The sequence below is a fragment of the Triplophysa dalaica genome, chromosome 5 (genome assembly GCF_015846415.1).
Source record: "Triplophysa dalaica isolate WHDGS20190420 chromosome 5, ASM1584641v1, whole genome shotgun sequence".
NCBI classification, from domain to species: Eukaryota; Metazoa; Chordata; class Actinopteri; order Cypriniformes; family Nemacheilidae; genus Triplophysa; species Triplophysa dalaica.
In genome coordinates this window covers 14,361,754-14,382,161 of record NC_079546.1, presented here as the reverse complement: position 1 = coordinate 14,382,161, position 20,408 = coordinate 14,361,754, and positions in this window count along the sequence as shown.

The following is a 20,408-nucleotide window of genomic DNA, read 5'->3' as shown; positions in this document are numbered from 1 at the left end:
CTTATGTAGCCTGGATGTTCTGGAGGGTAAAACCACATGCGGTCTGATTTTAGTGCTAGCCGCCACTTCAATACCCCAGCATTGTCACGGTACACCTGAATGGGGCCAAAGAGTCCTCGCTCTGTGTCATCCTTCACCCAGGAAAGATCAGCTGGTGGGATGCCATTAGGATTTTCCCACAGTCGCACCCAGCCATCCAGCTCGACCTGAAACATGTAAAACAGAAAACATAATTACATAACAATACATGCGTGTTATCACTCAAACTATTATAATTTATGTATAATACATTTGTGCATGTAGATATTATGCACTGGGGAGTTACTACTGGGTTCTACTGGGACCGTGGCTGTGGATGACTTTGATGAAGGTGTGGACTTCTATGAAGATGTGGATGTGGCTGCGCAAAATGCTGAGGCTGTGTGTGATGCTGTGGCTGCGGATGATGCTGAGGCTGCTGGGGCTGCGGATGATGCTGAGGCTGCGCATGATGCTGTGGAAGCCATGGGCTAAGATTTGATCACCTCCAACAAGTATCATCCACACTGTAAAAAATTGCTGTTAAAAAAGAGCCTAATTCTGACAGTAACATTCTGTTTTTATTAAAACAGTAATATACTGTAGAAAGCAATGCATCCTGGGCAATATTTTGCAGTTTAAGAAACTACTGTTAATTTACAGCCATCTGTCAACAGTAATCTACTGTTTTTATGCAATACAGTTTTGTACTGTAGTACCGTATGCAATCCATTGTGGGCTGTGTTAACCTTAATAACCTGCTTCAATAAGAATTGACATTACTAAACTGCATGTTTCTATCATTTTAATAATACCTAACAGATTGTTAACCAAGTTAATGGTAACCTCATCGTCTTGCTCCTGATATATTTTATTTTGATTATGTTATGTTTTTCAAAAAAAACTGAAGATATTTTAGAGTTGTACAAAACAGGATTTTATTTAATTAATGTCCATCCCAGTGGTCATAGAAATGATAAAATGGCAGACTTTTTTGCACTCCAGCTCATTACACACAATTAGCATTTCACAAACATTGATCCCTTGATTACAAAGCACAAGCATAAATCTGATCAAATCAACCATCAAGTATACGCAGAAACCTAACAGGCACAATCAGACATATGTATAATGTGGTACACAGACTGGGATACTGCAAAAAATATGTTTTTTCTATTTACTTATTGTCCTCAGTCCTACATATATGTATTTTGTTAGAATTTTTTTTACTTTGACCACTATCACACATATTTAAAACAACAAATTTTATGTTGCTTCAGTTGGGGTTTCCAGTGTTGTGGACAGAAAAATAAAATCACGAAAAAAATTGTGAAATTTACCACAAATCCTATTTTAACTGTCAATTATGTTTGTCAGTTATGTCAAGAATATTTTTGAATAAGATTTTAGCAAAGGGAAATATCAGAGGTTAAACAACAGTACAATGCAGTATTTTTCTGGAGAATGAGAATTAGCTTTGTGAAAATTCGTGATTGTTTCGTCAGTTCTGTAAGTTCACAATTCGTCCCGAATCATTTTCACTCAGTTACTTTTGGCCAGGTGCAGTTTTTCCACAAATGTCAGACTTTTCTGTCCGAAGAGGACCCACGCGAGGACACTGGACCATCCGTGGCGGTTCATGTTTGTGAGATGGTGGTCTAGTTGGTTAAACCACTGAACTGGTAAATCAAAGGTTGCTAGTTTGATCCCAGCAGCCACCACCAGTGTGTCCTTGAGCAAGACACTTTACTCCATGTTGCTCCAGGGGGATTGTCCCTGTAATAAGTGCACTGTAAGTCGCTTTGGATAAAAGCGTCTGCCAAATGACTAAATTATAAATTATAATTATTATATGCACCAGCCTGCATTTGCACATCCACATTACACGGTCAATTTTTTTTTTTTTACTTTTATCAAAAGTATGTGTTTCAGAACGGAAGTATCATCAAATAATGTTTGAAATTGGTGCTTAACAAGCTGTGGTTAGTAAGTAACTTAAGCGATTTAAAAATTCAATTCAATTTCAATTCAAGTTTATTTATATAGCGCTTTGCACAATGTGTATTGTTTCAAAGCAGCTTTACAGGGGCAAACAGGAAAAACAGATAAGTTAGAACACAGCACAGTGCATGGTGTTTATACAACGAGTAAGATCATTCAAATAAATAATATCTAATTTCTAAATAAATAAATAAATGAATGAATGCAGTCTCCCGGTGAGCAGGCCAACACTGCCCTGCTGTGGCGAGGAACCCAAACTCCAATGAAAAAGGGCTCGTCATCTCCGAGATATAACCCTAATGTTCATATTTACTTGCATTTTACAAACCCCAAGTTTTAACTGCTTGTTTTGTCATCTCCAAACTTTCAAAACTGTGGTTGTTGCAAACTTAATGCTATTAATCTTAAACAGTCTATTGCTAGTGCTAATAACAGTAGCAAAATCACCGCTAAACGTTACGTTTGAAATTGCGATGATTTTACGTTTAAATGTGGCTTATGTTTTGAAAGCAAAGCAAACTGGTAGTTTGAGTGTTTAGCTAATACAGATTGATTAAGCATCAGTTGCGTAGTGATTAGGGTAATAATGGGTGTTTATACTGATATTGGTCACCTAGAATATTAGCAATTTATTCTCGCCTCATTTCCGACATATTTAAGCCTTCTATTGCTGCATTTTTAGTCTTTAGTGTCAACGCTTATCTAAATGTCGTTTAAATTGAATTTGAGAAATTGTATGGCAATTGTGTAGGTTGCTTCATTTTGTCTATAAATTGGCAGCAAAAATGTTCATCTGTCAGGCATGTTGGCATAACTGTGCCACAATATTGGTTTATGAAAGGCACATGAAAATCCATAAAAATACACCTAATTTAATTTTTAGGTGCCACATTTACAGACATGACAAAGCTTAAGTTAGGCCTAAGTTTTGTCATGATGTTGAATTAACATGTCTTGTTGATATCTGCAGTGAAAAGTGTCAGAACTTGAAACCATTTTATTCTCATTTGAAAATGTATATCAGAGAGGGTAAAACAGTAACTTTTCCATATAGAAACGGTGATAAGAGCTTTAGTGTTTTATCCACATTCACATCACACATTAGTCCGAAACACAAAAATGATGCTGAGGAACATTTAGTTGAATCAGTAGTGAATCCTGGCATGTTCCATGAGAGTGAACAAGAACAATCTTACATGCAGATTGATCCTTCCAGTGATGCAGATGTTGATGAGCCATTAGATTTATTTGCAGAAACTGCAGACAAATCCCTATTCCTGAAAAATTTTGCTCTTTTTTATTTGAAATTGCAAGCAAAGTTGTTGCTACCATCCTCTGTCATTCAAACAATTATCGGAGATATTCAGGAAATACATGACATAAGCCAGTCACATTTACTTTACGAACTGAAAGAAAAGCTGATTACACTTGGGGTTTCAGAAGCTGATACAAGCAATGTGATCGATGTCCTGAAAACTGATGATCTTTTTAGGGCCTGCCACACTCAGTCTTTAAAAACAGATCAGAAAAGGAAAACCGTTTTCAAGAACAACTTTAATTACGTTGAGCCAGTGCAGATCTGTCTTGGTCATAATGAGGCAGGCAAAGAGTGTTTAGCTCAGTATATTCCCGTCAAAGGAACAATCAAATCTCTTTTTCAATGTGAGTCAGTGTGGGAACAGTATAAACAAGTACACTCCAGTATTGGTTCTAAGGATATTCTTCGGGATGTGTGGGATGGGAGAACTATTGCTGAGAATGTGTTCTTTCAGACAGAGAGCTTATTTCATCCTGTCGGATGGAAATGTCTAAAAGGGAACTTTGTGTGGCATTGCAGGGGACAACCTAGGGTCACATAACATAGGAGGTTTTGTTGAAAATTTCAGCAGGAGTAGACACTTCTGCAGATACTGTGAAATCACTAGAGATGAATTCACTGCAGGTCCTCTTAATCCAGGGCAAGAAGCGTTCAGTGCAGTCATACAGTGATCATGTTCATTCATCCAGTGAAGGTGTTGAATTTAACTCTTTATTTAATAAACTCAAATACTTCCATGTATGTCAGCCAGGTTTACCTCCTTGTCTTGGCCTTCACAAAGCATTCACAAAGATTTAGCAGTATATTTTACTCTAAAAAAATATCATTGTATGCGTCTTCCTGACATGGGTGTCTATTGTCTCACACTGATGCAAAAAGCTACTGCTGTGTTAATCAAGAGAATCTGCTAGATAACTATCCCCTACCTGAGTACACTGTCCATGGCACACAAATTATTATTCTGCACCATTCTTTCCCTTTATTCCAGAATAATGACAAACTTGTCTGAAGAAATCAGGGGGATCATTCACAAGACCCTGCCGAATCTGTCTGAAGAGACACAGGCACAGATTATTTCTAAACTTCAGAATTCTGGTTTGGAATCAAAAGAAGATCTAAAATATGTACAAAAGGAAGACATTGCTAATCTATTACCTGTTATTCAACTCAGAAAACTCCTGGATACATTTAAACAAGGTAATAAATGGTTACGTACTAAAATAGGGATAGCAATAAAACCATACAGAGTTAATTTTCTGGATTTATTACAAACATTGCATAAATTGCATGTCATAACATTTAACCACCTTTGTTTTATTGTGTTATGAATAAAATCAGTTCTTGATTTTAGACAATACTTTTGTCTTAATGATAAAGATCAAGCTACTTTTCCCTAATTCATTTAACATAAAAAAAGAAAGGCCATTTATTTTCTAAATATTATTACAATGGAATGTTATTGCATTGATACTGACATATACCAATGTCTGTTTCTGTTCTTTTTGTCTTTTTTTTGTTTTTCATAGGCAGTTACACTGGATCTGCAAGTTATTCCACCCTCTTCACCTCAGAGCAGTGCTTGGGAACTTTCAGAACCTTCACAGTCATCAGGCACTTCAACTCGTGGACTTCACCTCTGTTGGCAACTGAAATATTGTCAAACCAGGCAGGAAACGATGATCAAAGCAACAGACCCTCCACAGCTCAAATTTTAAAAACATGACCAGAAACATTCCAGGTTCAATGGGAAAAAATGCCACAGGAAATAAAATCTGCAGTTGTTGATGGCAAAAGACCTAAACCAATGGAGCGACGCCAGATGGTGAGAGTAGTTGTAGATGAAATGAGGAGGTATAATCCCAACCCTACTCGCTCACAGTGTCTCACTGTGGTTCGAAATATCATCAGGCAGTACCAAAAAAGTTTTGCTGATATGGCACCAAACGGGACACTTTTGGGTGAAGGTTATTCGTCACTGCTAATTAAAGTGAAAAACCGCATTGAGAACTTGAACCGTCCGGCAAACTGTATGCGTCACAGATCGTTTAGAAGCAATTCTACAAATAAAAGGAGGCCAAGTGACAATTATGGTTTTACAAGATTTCAGCCAGACCTTCCTACAGAAGAAACTGACGAGACTGTGGAGCAGAAACGGATAACACTGGTGGATATTTACAGCCAAGAAGGTGCAGCCGGAGCTGAGAGAGCAGATGAAAAAATGTAATGGAACTCACATTCTGTCTACAGCGGCATCAAATTAATGCCCTTCCACCACCTGACGTTGAAGACATGAGAAGCAAATGGCCCTTCTTTTTATTCCAAAGTTCATATATGTTCATTTTGAGCTGCTTACAGACATCAGTGTGCTTCGTACCTTGGAGCTCAGTATGGAGGAATGTGGAAGTACCATAACACAATACTTCACAAGAAAGCCTACCAATAATGATGTAAAGAATGTCCTCTCTAAAGGTGAAGATGATGAGATGGCACTATGTGTTGTTCAGCTGCTCATGGCACACTTCGGAGAGAACCTAACAGGGCTGTTTCTTTTTACAGATGTAAGTTTATATTTACTTTCTTTCAAAATCGGAATGCCTCTTTATTCAAAGATGACTTTCTGATTATTGCCCATATTGTCTACTTTGCTCTTTAAAATGTATGTCTATTCTCAACAGATGTGTGCCACTGCAGCTGATGTTGAGACAACCCTTGATGTACCTGCAAGTCCTCGCCTGATACTACTTGGTTTACATTTCATTGGACATAATAAAGACATATTACGTTGATATTTTTATTTGAGTCTAAAGATCTTTATGCAAGGTGAGAGGATATTACTTGACATTTCAGGTGGAACAGGGCCAGCCTCTACTGGGCGATGGATGATCACTCTTGAGGGTCATGTCATATCAGAAAGCAGCACACCAACGTTTTTTGACTGGACTTGCTGATTTATTTGCAGTTTATTATGTGTTCAACCAGTATCAAGATGAAGCAGCCTGTACTCTGGAATTCATTCAGAGGTAAGACGCATTTAGTTTTCTTTATAGCTTGAGCTACAGTTCTTGAAACCTGAATCACCAAAAACATTTATTTGTTTGTGTAAAGAGATGTATTTGTTTGTTTGCATTTATCAGATGCATTCTCTGCCTTTTGTATAAATACTTGTGAGAGTAATACATTTTTTGGGTAAACAACATCTTATGTTTCTTGCATAATTATATATATGCTTACATACAGGCAAAATATGTGAACTGTCTCTGAGATATGAAAATATCTCAATGTCATTTCTACTTAATGTTAAACACCCAAACAGTTTTTTAAGATTACAAGGTTGTCCTTATTGTTTTCCATACTTTCTCTGACTATTCCAATTCTAGGCTCTTTATTGGAGTAAATCCAGAGAGGGGTTCAAAGGCCACAAGGGGAAAGGATCTCTCAAAGAAGACTGGGTCAATTGTCCAGAAAAAACACTGCACAGTAAATGGAAATGTCTCCACCCTTCTGAAGAACCTCATTGACTTTCAATGGGACTTCATATAGGTCATCTTATTGTCATCTCTGTCCTTTTTGTTTTGTTGCCACAAGAGGCTTTCCAGGAGTTGAATCATTATATTTAGCTTTTGACCTGGTAGATCATTATTTGCTATTAAGACAAATAATGCGATTGGTTTATCTAAAATTGTAGTTTTGTGGTTTAATTCCTATTTGCCTAACAGCAATGTGTTGTTATAAATGGGAATACGTCTGTATTTTATCCAACAAAGAGGTGTACCACAAGGTTCAATATTGGGTCAACTCCTTTTTTTCTATTTATGTTAATGATTTGCCATTAGTTCTTGTTAGAACTTTAGAAAATTAGAAATTGTCAAGTACAACTTTATGCTGATGATTCTGTCATGCATGTATCTAATTCTTACTCATTAAAAATTCAGTCATTCCTTCAGTCTGATTTTGGATATTTTACAAGATTGGTTTAAGGATAATAAATTGGTGCTTAGTAAAAATAAATCTTACATTATGATGTTTAAGACAAGTCTATGAATAATTCCAGTGTCATTGCATGTAAAGATGGTACTCTACTACATAAAGTGGATACTATCAAATATTTTGGTTTATGGCTAGATTCTGAACTTTCCTTAACTCATATTAAGTGTTTTTTACGTAGGGTTAATTTTGGCATCAGTACTTTATGATGATCCCGAAATAGTTTTTCATACAGTGTTTGTAGAAAACTTGTTTCTAAACTCATATTGCCTATTATTGATTATTGTGATAATATTTATCAAACTGCATCGAAATCTGAAGTTGTTTCACTTATTACAGTATATAATATAATTTGCAGATTTGTTTTGGGTTGTCCTCATTCTACTCATCACTGTATAATGGATGATACACTTCAGCAGCAACCTTTGCAGATTTTTCTGACTGACTGATATTAATAACACACATTGCTAGTCATACATCTATTATTTTATAGCACATGGATTTCAGATGTAAAATAAGTATTGACCATCATGTTTATTAATTTGTTTTAACACAATAACGCAATATCTACTCCAGTACTATGCAGAGACCTTTGAAAGCTTTCTGATCATATACCGTCCATTGGAGATCGTGTTCCATCCATTTGTTTGTTATGTAATAATTATGCACACACGGAATACGGAATAAGTATCACCTTGCTATATAGGTTGTTGTAGTACAATGACTATGTAAATCTAAAATCGTAAAAACAAATGTATTTCGTTTTTACAGCAAAATACCGTAAAATAATTTTACAGCATGGATAACGGAAAATTACAGTAAATTAATGGCTGCCAGTATTTTACCGTTATTTTACAGAACAATTTCAGCCATGAGGGGTCACTGATTGAAGAGCTTGACTTCTGTATTATAAATTAAATAGTGGGCTTTATGTTCTGAAAACCTTCAATCAATGTTGCGCGAATATGGTTTGTGATTCAGATAACTTACTTGTGTCTTCTTGTCATAAATGTATTTTCTAAATCTTTTCATCTGCACACTGGTGATGTGTGTTATAGGTGTATTTAGCCACCGGCTAACAAGCTGTATGCCTTCTGTATCGTTTCCCTCTGACTCGTACCAAAATCATCTGGCCTGTCCTTCTGTGCAGAATACTGGCTGCTAGAGCTCCCACATCTCCTGGAAGCTATGGCTCTCAAACCCTTTCTGTCCGTAAACACATTGGTGGATGTTGGCTTCCAGGGCGATTGAAACTTCTGGAAAGCTCTCTGCATACTCTGCTTGTCCCTTTGCAACTTTTTTAGAGAGTTCTTCTCTGTGCTTGACGATCAAACTGCAATTACAAAATTATTTAAAAGATAGTAGCCTACAGCGATAACAACCATATACTTCTGTCAATAGACTGAGAGAGTATTTGCTATCGACTACTTTTGAAAATCATGATTTCTGTTAAACCTTAAATAGAAGCCGCTTACTACTTCATGTAGCCCACATCATTTGACACAAGCCAGTGAAATGGTGTGTTGAGATACTGGCCAAAGGGTAGCACCATCTTCCCCAGACACTGCTGTCGTGATGGTGCTCTTATCCCTTCAGTACGTGCAGTGGAATCATAGAGCAGCTGAGGAGGGGGAAGAGGAAAACTCATTCTCCTGATTCTGCAGTCACGGGCCTCATTTGTGCCCCCAATAAGGCCTGCTGACGACCCTCTGGAGCAGTGGGGTTTTGAAGACGAATGACTGGCCTCGCCATATCAAGGTGCTGAAATAAACTGAACTGAAATAAAAACACAATTTTTAAGATGGCAATAATGCACTGATAATAACACATAACACTAAGATTTTTTTTTCGCCAGCCAATTAACAATGTGTTCCCTTTCAGCCATAGTACAGCCTTACAAACATCATCACTAGTAATATTCTTGTGCAAAGATAAATTACAGGTATAATCACAGTGATCTATTGTATGGACACAAAAGCAATGCAAGTAAGTGCCTGTTACCAACATTCAAAATATCTTCTTTTGTGTCTTGTAGAAGACTGAAAGTCCCTTTAAAGTAATTTCACATAGTTTCACATGTAAGCACGATTCATACTATTTGAATCGTCTTTAACTTAAATATTCCTACACTACCGAAGTAGCATGTTAAAGTTGGCAACAGGTTAACATTGGTTACTGAACATAAAAACCTGACCTTTACATTATTAATTTAGAAGTACTACTGGTAGTAGTAGGAATACAAAAAGTGGTAGTATTTGGAATATCTTACATTTTCATTTGAGAAATCTGGTCGTCTAAACATCGCAAATTAAATGTACAGTATGTAATATCAATCAAAATGTGACGCGAAGTGGACAATTAACATATGTTGACTTACCTTTTTCTCACTTTCGCATGGAATCTTCTTAATGATATGCCCATCAAAGATGCTTAACCATAAAGTTATAAATAATAATAAAATAAAGTAGTGGTGGGCCGTTAACGGCGTTAACGCAGTGAGACTATTATCGCGTGTTAAAAAAAATGTCGCCGTTAATCTATTCTCAAAGTTGGGTTGGCAGCTGGGTCTATACTACGCAAGCTATGATGACTTTCACCTTGATATTTTAGCGCGGATGTATACCAGCTTAACTGCACTGTACGGGGCGAGAACGAGATTTTTCAACTCGCGTGATTCGCGTCATTCGCGGAAGCAGAAGCCGCCTCATCATCTCATAACCAGGGCTTCATTCGCGCGATTCGCGCAGCAAGTAGGTCTATTGGCTCTTTGCATAAACACATAAATCACTCGCGCTTGACACGCCATTCGCGTTTGGTCTGAACACAACATAACGTTACTGTGAAATTACCGCATCAAACGTGACGTGCTAACATGGATACAGCTATGAAGCCGCCGGGTTTGCTTCAGGGAATATTAATTTTTAAGAAGCTTCCCAATGGAAACATCGACAAGACTAAGGTTGTTTGCACCTTGTGCAATGCGGAATTGGTTTAAAAAAAACACTTTCTCTCAACAGGTAGTGGTCTAGCTTTAGTTGAAACCAGTAACTTTGTATTGAGATCTAATGTATTATGGCTCCTGTATGACATATCGCTTGTTGCTCCCTCACTCTTTGTAAATCGCTTTGGATAAAAGCGTCTGCTAAATTAATAAATGTAAATGTACTGTAGGAGCTCTTCCAGTCTCAAGTACCACCTAAACGCAAATCATCCCTTAGCTAATGCGGAAGTAAACTCAAGTTCATCTTATTGAACATAAATTAATTTTCATCACCAATTAACAGCTTTCTCAAGCAGTTTGTGATGCATTTTGGAAACAGGAGATGAGCCCCTGGTCTAATGCGCCACCTGGTTTGAGAAACCCGTTCTCAAAGACTTACTTTTAGTCATTATTTGGGTAGCACACATATTCTGAATGCCTTCGGCAGAATTCAAATGAGCCATTTTAATCTAGATTAATCTAGATTAATCTTGGAATTAATCTAGATTAAAAAAATTAATCTATGCCCACCACTAAAATAAAGCTATAAATAAGATGCTAGCGATCATCTTTGACAACATGTGTTGAAGGATCTGAGGCCTGTGATTGGTATTCTACAATCGCAAACTACAACTTGATTGGTAGTCTACAGTCAGAGTCTCCAATCGGAGCAGTACATCTTCTCCATGCCCTGATTGGTGGTCTACATATCAAAAACAACCCCATATCAAAAACAACCCCGTCCATGTTACTTGAGTCCACCATTCTATCTACACCAGATGCTTGTAGGATTTCTCCCATCTTTGTCCCTCTTATTACTTTTGCAGGAGTGCTTTGATGTCTCCAACAGCTAAACGTTCCCCAATGTATCTTCCTTAAAACTTTTAATTAAGGATGTCCCAATTAGGTTTTTTTGCCCTCGAGTCCGAGTCAATTGATTTTGAGTATCTACCGATACCGAGTCCCGATCCGATACTTCTATAATACATAAAAATAGAATAAAGAAGAGCGAAGAAACAGATCCAGGATGTTCCTTATTTTTTATTTAATTCACCTTATTTTAACATTCAACAACTTTGTTAACAAACAGATAATATGTGAAAAACTAATAGAGGAAAACCATCACAACCCTAGGTTTTTATTTAACACCGTGGCTAAATTAACAAAAAATAAATCGTCATCGACGTCAGATTCTGATTATCAGCATAACAGTGATGAATTTATGAACTACTTCACGAGTAAAATCCAAGATATAAGAGAAAAAATTATAACAATGCAACCTGTAGGGAAATTCGCTGAACAAACTAACTACAGCACCCCTAAGGAGAAATTGCAATTATTTTCTACAGTAGATCACGATGAACTGTCTAAAATCATTAGATCATCCAAATCAACAACATGCATGCTAGACCCTATACCTACAAAACTACTGAAAGAAATGCTCCCAGAAATTATAGATCCTCTTCTCAGTATTATTAACTCATCTCTGACATTAGGACATGTGCCTAAAGCATTTAAGGTGGCTGTTATAAGGCCTCTTTTAAAAAAAAAAACTCGACCCTAAAGAACTAGGGAATTACAGGCCTATATCGAATTTACCTTTTATATCTAAAGTTCTGGAAAAAGTAGTTTCAACTCAATTATGCTCCTTCCTCCAAAGGAATGACATTAATGATGAATTCCAGTCTGGATTTCGAGCATGTCACAGTACAGAGACTGCTTTGATAAGAGTTACAAATGATCTGCTTTTAGCATCTGACCGTGGCTGTATTACGTTATTGGTGCTGGTAGACCTCAGTGCTGCATTTGACACCATTGACCACAGCATACTTCTACATAGACTCGAAAATTACGTCGGCATTAACGGAATAGCATTGAAATGGTTTAAGTCTTATTTATCCAACCGTTTTCAATTTGTAGCAATAAACAATGAGGCGTCCCGCAAATCACAAGTCCAGTACGGTGTACCACAGGGCTCAGTCTTGGGGCCTCTGCTCTTCGCATTATACATGCTACCTCTAGGAGATATAATAAAGCGACACGGAATTAGCTTTCACTGTTATGCTGATGATACTCAACTTTATATTTCCTCGAAGCCTCACGAAACCCAGCAGTTTCATCGAATAAAGGATTGCATAGTTGACTCAAAAATGTGGATGAGTAACAATTTTTTACTACTAAACTCGGACAAAACAGAAGTGTTACTTACTGGACCGAAAACTGCTATGCGTAACAACCAAGAATACTGCTTAACGATCGACGGATGCTCCATAAAATCCTCGTCATCAGCTAAGAATCTTGGCGTTGTATTCGATAGTACTCTGTCATTTGAAAGCCATGTCGCCAACACATGTAAAATTGCATTTTTCCATTTTGAGAATATATCTAAATTACGTCATATGCTGTCACTGTCAGATGCAGAGAAATTAATTGATGCATTCATGACATCAAGACTAGATTACTGTAATGCACTTCTAGGTGGTTGCCCTGCGGGCCTATTACAAAAACTGCAACTGGTTCAAAACGCGGCAGCTCGAGTTTTTACACGTACAAAAAACTATGAGCATATAACCCCGGTTCTGTCAACCTTGCACTGGTTACCTATAAAGCATCGCATTAACTTTAAGATCTTGCTTATTACCTATAAAGCCCTACATGGTCTAGCGCCGCAGTATTTGAATGAACTTCTATTGTATTACAGACCTCTGCGTACATTATGCTCTCAGGCGTCCTGTCAGTTGGTAATACCTAGAATTTCAAAATCAAGTGCAGGTGGTAGATCCTTTTCTTATCTAGCGCCTAAACTTTGGAATATTCTTCCCTACACGGTCCGGGAGGCAGACACACTCTGTCAGTTTAAATCTAGACTAAAGACTCATCTTTTTAATCTTGCATACACTACACCTCCATAATATTAATCCTCAGAGGATTTAGGCTGCATTATTTAGATCAAACGGAACCAGGAACACATCCAACAACAAATGATGTAATTGCTGCATCAAAGAGTGCAGAACAGTACTCTACTCTCAGCCAGTCTTGTCTCTTTGTTCCAAGGTTACCGCAGGATGCAGTTCATGCCCAGGCCTGATGGCAGAGCTGAGAATGGAAAGCGGTGACCTGACAAGAGCTAAGAGGATAGAGCTGGATAAAGGACGCGACAACTTTGTTTTGCCTACAACATTTCAAATGCTATTAGATTGTTAATGATAATCTTAAATCCTTAATTTTTATATTTTTATTAAGCCTTGTTGTGCAAGCACTGTTGAGCTTGTGCAGAGGCAGCAGCTTTTGCCAGAGGGGAACTGGAATCCCCTGGTTGGGCCTGGGTTCCCCTGAGGTTTTTTTTCTCGATGGGAGTTTTGGGTTCCTCACCAGCGTTTGCATATTGTTTTCCACTATCTGCCTGGCCGGGGGGGCTGCTTTAGAATTCATACTTGTATTCAATGTGTCTCATGTACAGCTGCTTTGTAACAATGAAAATTGTAAAAAGCGCTATATAAATAAAGTTGAGTTGAGTTGAGTTGAGTTAAATTAAAAAGGAAGTAAAAAATTATTTGGCTTAATACTGGTGTCTGGTGATGACTTGACTTTATATAAACATGTGCATTTTAATTTTACTATACTTTATATCTGGGATCTAGAAGAGTGGCGGTGTAGAAGAGTGGCTCAGTTTCAATATCGGCAAAGCGCTTCTTCACTGCCTCCAGTAGAGTCCTCTTCATTGTTTTTACTCCCTGGTCATCATCATACTCCCGAGACAGAACACGTCTGAGGACTAATGAGTGAATGAATGACTTAATGAATGCATGGGATTATAGATTGATTCAAACAACATCATTAAATGTTTCAGTATTAAGTAATAAATTAAAATACATAATACCTGTTATGGCAGGGATCACATCAGCTGCAGTTGCAGTCTCCCTGCTCACATCCCTTGTCAGCTCTTCAAAGGGGGATAGCACATCTCCAGTGTTATTCATCAGCTCCTACTGGTGAGCTGTCAGTGTTGATGGTAGAGTGTGCTCAGCTGCAAAAACACTCAGAGCACATTTTTGTTGCAGTAGGCTCGGCAGCATGTAGAGGCTGCTGTTCCATCGTGTCTGCATATAAGAGAACATGATTCACTTTATTTTTGTGCAAATTAGGTGCAGAGCACGTAATGTATTACTGGCTTACTAAATCAAGATTATGGGAAATAATAATAAAATAGAAATACATTGAAGAAAGTTACAAGGAATCTTACCTGTACATCTTGCTGTAGGCGCTTGATATCCATATCTAGGTTCATCTGTATGTCTTCTAGTGGAGAGTAGGCCAACGGAGAGTGTTTAAAATGGCCTACAATCTTCCTTGCGTTGGCCAGGGTCTCTGTCACGCTGCGCTGAGACAGAAGCCCCTCATGCACACAGAGTCGACAGGAATGGGCGACACAGCCCGCACTCGGCACCCCCATATCCCTCATAGCTTTCTTCATATTTGCCGCGTTGTCACGCAAAATTACGTGGACCAGTTGCTTGTCAATTCCCCAGATGTTTAGCAACTTTTCCAACGATTGCTGGATGCTCTCCGCGAAATTCCTGGACATGTAGGGTCGCAGAGCGTAAAACAAAACTGGAGTCAATCCATTGTGCGATAAGGCTTAGTAGAGACAAGGGAGCTACGGACGAACTCCAGATGTCTGTGGTGAACGAAACATGGGGTACATCTGATAACAGGACACGTAGTTTGTCAGAAATCTTCTTATAAAGGGCTGGCAGAGCTATCTCTGTGAAATAGTGGTGAGACAGTATTTCAAATCGAGGTTCTACGTGCTCCATAAGCGTAAGAAATCTAGGGTTCTCTACAAAAGCAAATGGCAGGTCACTCATTGCGATCATTTGTGCTATCTTGGCTGTTATATCCTGCACCTTCGCGCTGTCACGGGGCATTTTTTTCTCTCTTTTTTCTCTTCAAACTCTCCTGCAAAAAAACCTATCCATACAAATTGCGCCATCCGGATAGAGTGAATTTGATTGTGGGTGGATGAGAAGTATAAACATATACCATTCCGACACTTATGGTTTGTATGCGATCCATCTCACCTGCACATGACATGACACAAATCAGTTCACACTCCAGCAAGGACATAGCCAGTGTAGGGGTCGTTACTCAAAAATTATTATTTCTTAAAAGTTAATATTTCTCCACTACTGGCTCATTTATCAAACTGGTGCTTTCTCTTCATCCCTGCAAATTAAGCAACAGTAGGTAGTTCGTTAGAGAGACATTTGAATATATTAGCGTTTACGATTGACAACACGACTGACAATGTTGTGATAAGTAGTCTATACTAACTTTGTAACTCGTAACCCCCAACACACTGGACAGACGTATGTAGCCAAGTACAAAGATATCCGTGGCAGACACTCGAGAAGAGAACTCGAGCGAAATATCTCAACCAAGCGCCAGCGAGGAGTTGTACTAAAATGCGTTCATTTTCAATGGGCATATATCCGGCTGAAACAGGTAATGTTAGATTCAAAATAATTAAATATAACTACCCCTTAGTTTTAAATACTTAGATACCTGACTTTTTTATTCCCCAAACTTTGCATATTGTTCCCTGTTACCTACAGATATGTACTGAAAAGGTACATTATTGTTACAATTAGTTACTCTGTAAATTCTGTTTAGTTATGCGGTACATTGGGGGGCGTACTCTAAAGCGTTACCTAACATTCTAATACTACATTATAGTCATTACGGCCTTTAGGAAAACACTTTTTTGAGGAGGTGGGGTAGTGCACAATAGGCCCCTTTGGAGAGGCCTAAGCTTTTGTCCTAAATAGCATTTTTTTCCTTGCATTACTTTTACTTGTATACTTTAAGTAGTTTTGAAACCAGTACTTTTACACTTTTACTTGAGATAAAAGATTGAGTTGATACTTCAACTTCTACAGAAGTCTTTTTAAACCCTAGTATCTATACCTTTACCTGAGTAATGATTGTGAATACTTACCAGTGCGAGCGACCAGTCCCTCTAGGTCTTGTGAAGCCCAAGGGATATAATGTTCCATTGCACCTTTAATTAATATAGGAAGTTGTTCTTCCAGCGGCCTAAGCCGACCGCTATCTTTTTCACATGACCAAAGTCCTTCATCAGATGAGATCTCCTTCTCATCTTCCTCCCCTTTATTTTCTTGTGTTACACTTTTTTTACTGAATAATCCACAAGCCTCACAATCCACTAGCCTCACCCAATCTACTTGCATCACCCATAAATTGTCTGCTTCTTTCATTCTTTTATTTAGCTTTTCTTCTAATAGCCTTGTTTCTTTTGAATTTCAGATTTTAATCTTTTTGTTCTGTTTAGCATTTTCTTATTTGGTATTTTTTGATCGTAATTTGATTTTACTTACTCTAAAGCTGTTTGTACGTTTTTATAACAGTCTTAATACGAGCTTTGTTGTTCGCTTTGACTTGGTCTTGTTTTTTTGTCTTACAACTGGCCCAAGCTCTCCTTTTTCACTTAATTCCACGTCGCCTTTCACTTGCATGTCACCAGCCACTTCTAAAACCACCTTGAGTAATGCAAATTGACCTTCAGAGGTCATATGATTACAATTCTTGTTTTTTTGGTCTTTTTTCCGGTCCTTTTTTGTCTTTTACCAATATTTTTTTATTTTGTGATTTCATCACACAAATCCAAACCAATTTTATTTAGAAGTTCTTTACACAAGGGATATTTTCATCCCAACAGTTCTACAGGAGTTGCTGCCATTTTTTTATTATTATTATTCAATTTAACACAGTCCTTCAAAGTATACAAATTTTCTTCTAAATAAGAAAACAGCAATATCAGCCACTTTTTTCAATCCAAAATTTGACACATTGTTCAACCAATCATGTGGATAGGGTATTTTATGTTACAAGTTTGCTCTCTGTCTTCATTAATTCACCTTTGAATCAATGAAAGGCAACCCTTGAATTAAATAAAACTTTGGCCTATTGGACTTTTTAGCGTTTCTCTTTTAATACTTTAAATTCTTCTCTTTTATATAATTTATCATAAATTCTACAGTTATATACATATTTGAAATCTGAATTCCCTGTTCTCCTCAAGATCAACTCAGCAGAAAACACAGATCAATGCATGCACATATTGCACTCTTTTGGAATCAAAACCCCTTTCATTTTAGATTTTTTTCTATTAAATTTAGTTTGATGAATTTAGAAGAACTTAATGTGTCTCACCACGAGCTGTCTCTGGCAAATAACACAACCTTATACAGTATAAGCAAAAACTGCTTACCTGTGGCCAATTGTGTTGTGTTGCTCGTCGAGACGCCTTCCGCCGTGGTCCACTTCAATGCTCTTTCAATGGTGTCATGCCGGGGTCGCCGGAAATTTTAGTTTTTTCTTTCTTTAATTCTGAAGAACGACTCTTGAGTTAAGGTTTTGAAACCAAAAGTTAGTTAGACTTCATTTACAGAAAGCTGAAACAAAGCCAAGTTGTATTGCAGTGCAACTTACAACTCTTCTTCCAGCCTAACTTAAATACTCGTCTTGTCAACCAAATGCAACTAACCTTTTGGGACTGGGAGGAAGTAAATAGAAGGGGTATATTCTCTTATAATCCAATTTAGTAACAAACACATGTCGGAATGGGGTCCTATCCCATAGCACCCTGATTTGATTTTCAACATTTGATTTTAATCATGTGAGATGCAAACTCTCTTCCGTCCTCCATACATGCAGGCATAGAAAACTACATAACATAGTATAATTCAACACATAATGCTAGAATAACATTATACATATTAGGGATTATTTTGGCTATAAATTCTTAAACAGTGAACACTTATAGACACCAGCAGTGTTCATTTAACAATGGCCTATTTGCTGTGAATGGTAAAGTTAACATACAGCCCTGCTGCCACTAATAATATTTACCGCTTGCCATTGTTCTATACCAATCACGGAGAGTATAACCAACTTCAGACACTATAGGTAAAACGCTTAGAAGCAAACTTGAGTACTCAGAATTCAAAACAATTAAACTGACACTTCATATAAAGTTATATTTTTTATGTTCGTACAAGTGTAACGGAATTTAAATAATGTTGTTAAATTCATGCATTAATTGGGAGAACTCGACATTGGCTGTTGCGTCACTTGCATTGGCATGAATATATTAAGGGCGGAGCTATGTTACCACCAGCAGAGTTTCACATCTCTCACTGCTGGTAAGTCGCATCAATAAGCGCTGCGTAATAAACAATGAGTTTAGATTGATTTCAAGTGAAATGTTGGACTTTTATACTTCACACAAGTTTACTTCATATGTCTGTCAGTTCCTAGTTCTGTCAGTCGAGGCAAATATGTGTTATTTGCGATTGACAAAATGAAGTGTGTGTGTTTAACCTGCTTATGAACTCAGTATCTCTGTTTATTTCATTCAAGACTTTGAGCAACGTTGATGCATTGATGCACTGTCCACCAGCTTTTGGTCATGTTTGTCCCAGGTATGTGTTATATTCAGATTTGTCATGTTCTGTGTAAAAAAATATGTATTAGCCGAGTTGAGTATTACCATTGTGCTCGCACGTGCTGAACTGTGTAACTGCGCCATTTTAGGTGTGCGTTTTTCTCTTTTGGTATTTCACTTATACAAAATATGTAAAAGATGGTTACTTAAGTTTATAATTTCTCTGCATTTATGTGATTTGATGAGAAATGAGAACAGAGAAAGTGATTTTATATTTTATTTCTTTAATGTATGTTTTATTTCGAGTTTTATTCCACTATATGTTCACAATCTCTTTATAACAATGTATATTCAGCAGAGTTTCACATCTCTTGCTGCTTACTTTGAGCAACATTGATGCGTTGATGCACTGTCCTTTAACCAGCTTTTGGTCATGTTTGTCCCAGTTTGTCTGTAACAGGTTCCAGTTAAGAGATCTTGAGAGACCATCCACCTGCTCTCAGTGTGATTCCATCCACACAAACACACACAGTCACACAAGTAATTTGACAAATGTCCGAAGGAAAATCACATGACAATGCTTAATGTCAAGCCCTGAAAAACATGCACTGAAGTTATGTAGATGGTTGAAGGTAAGTACAATGTTGTCATAGATTAGAAATAGGTCTTAAAATACGCAAACTGGGAATATGAAAGTGATTTAAAACATCTCCCCTTAAAACACTGTTGGTCTTGACTGTTTAAATAAAGTGTTGGTTAAAGGAATATGACTTGGCCTTAAGAGAAATTCAGTCAGAAGAATTTTTTTCACTCCAATCCATGTGAATGTTCTGTTAAGGTCCACCAAATAACACCCCCACACCCTTTCAAAACTCCACATCGTGACCATAACGGAACATTCTGGGAATGTATTCAGCACCAGCAATGACGTTGTGAGAAAGTTCTCACGATAAAACCTTTCTGGGGAAAGGATTTCTCAGTCATTCAAACATAGTTTCACTTACACTTACGGCTGGCTTCTCTTCCCCGCCAGCCTTTAAAAAACAGTTTAAGTCTCACGTTTTTCTCAGTTTGATTTTCTCAAAATGTTACCACAATGCAGATTTTCTCACAAATGTAACCGATCATTTTTAAGTTATGCAACTTCTCCCAAAACACCAGATAGTTCATATCTTTGACTTACATTTACATTATTATACTTACATTTATTTGCTATTTGTGCTGGTTTATTTTAGTTTATTTTTAAGTTCCCAATTAGCTTGAAATTGCCGGTAAAATAGCACCATTCATTTTAAACCTAAATTGGCTAATGGCAACCAAACAATGTAGACGACTGACTGAAACAACTGCGATTTATTAGCTTTTAGCTTTATAGCCTAGAAAACTCTCTACTTTAATGCCATAGTGTTTAGAAATAATGTTAAATACTTTTTATCTATGATTTGCTATAAATAAAAGTCAAAACATATGTATCAATTCAACTTTCATGCAGAAATATCACTAAAAACCGAGTCACATCTCAGAAGGAGCGCAAAATACTATACTGAAATCTTACTGAAAAATTGACATATAAACCAGCCCGGTTCCTGCTTGGTGCATAAGGGTGGACTAGCAGATATCCTGGGTGGCCATATACCCCA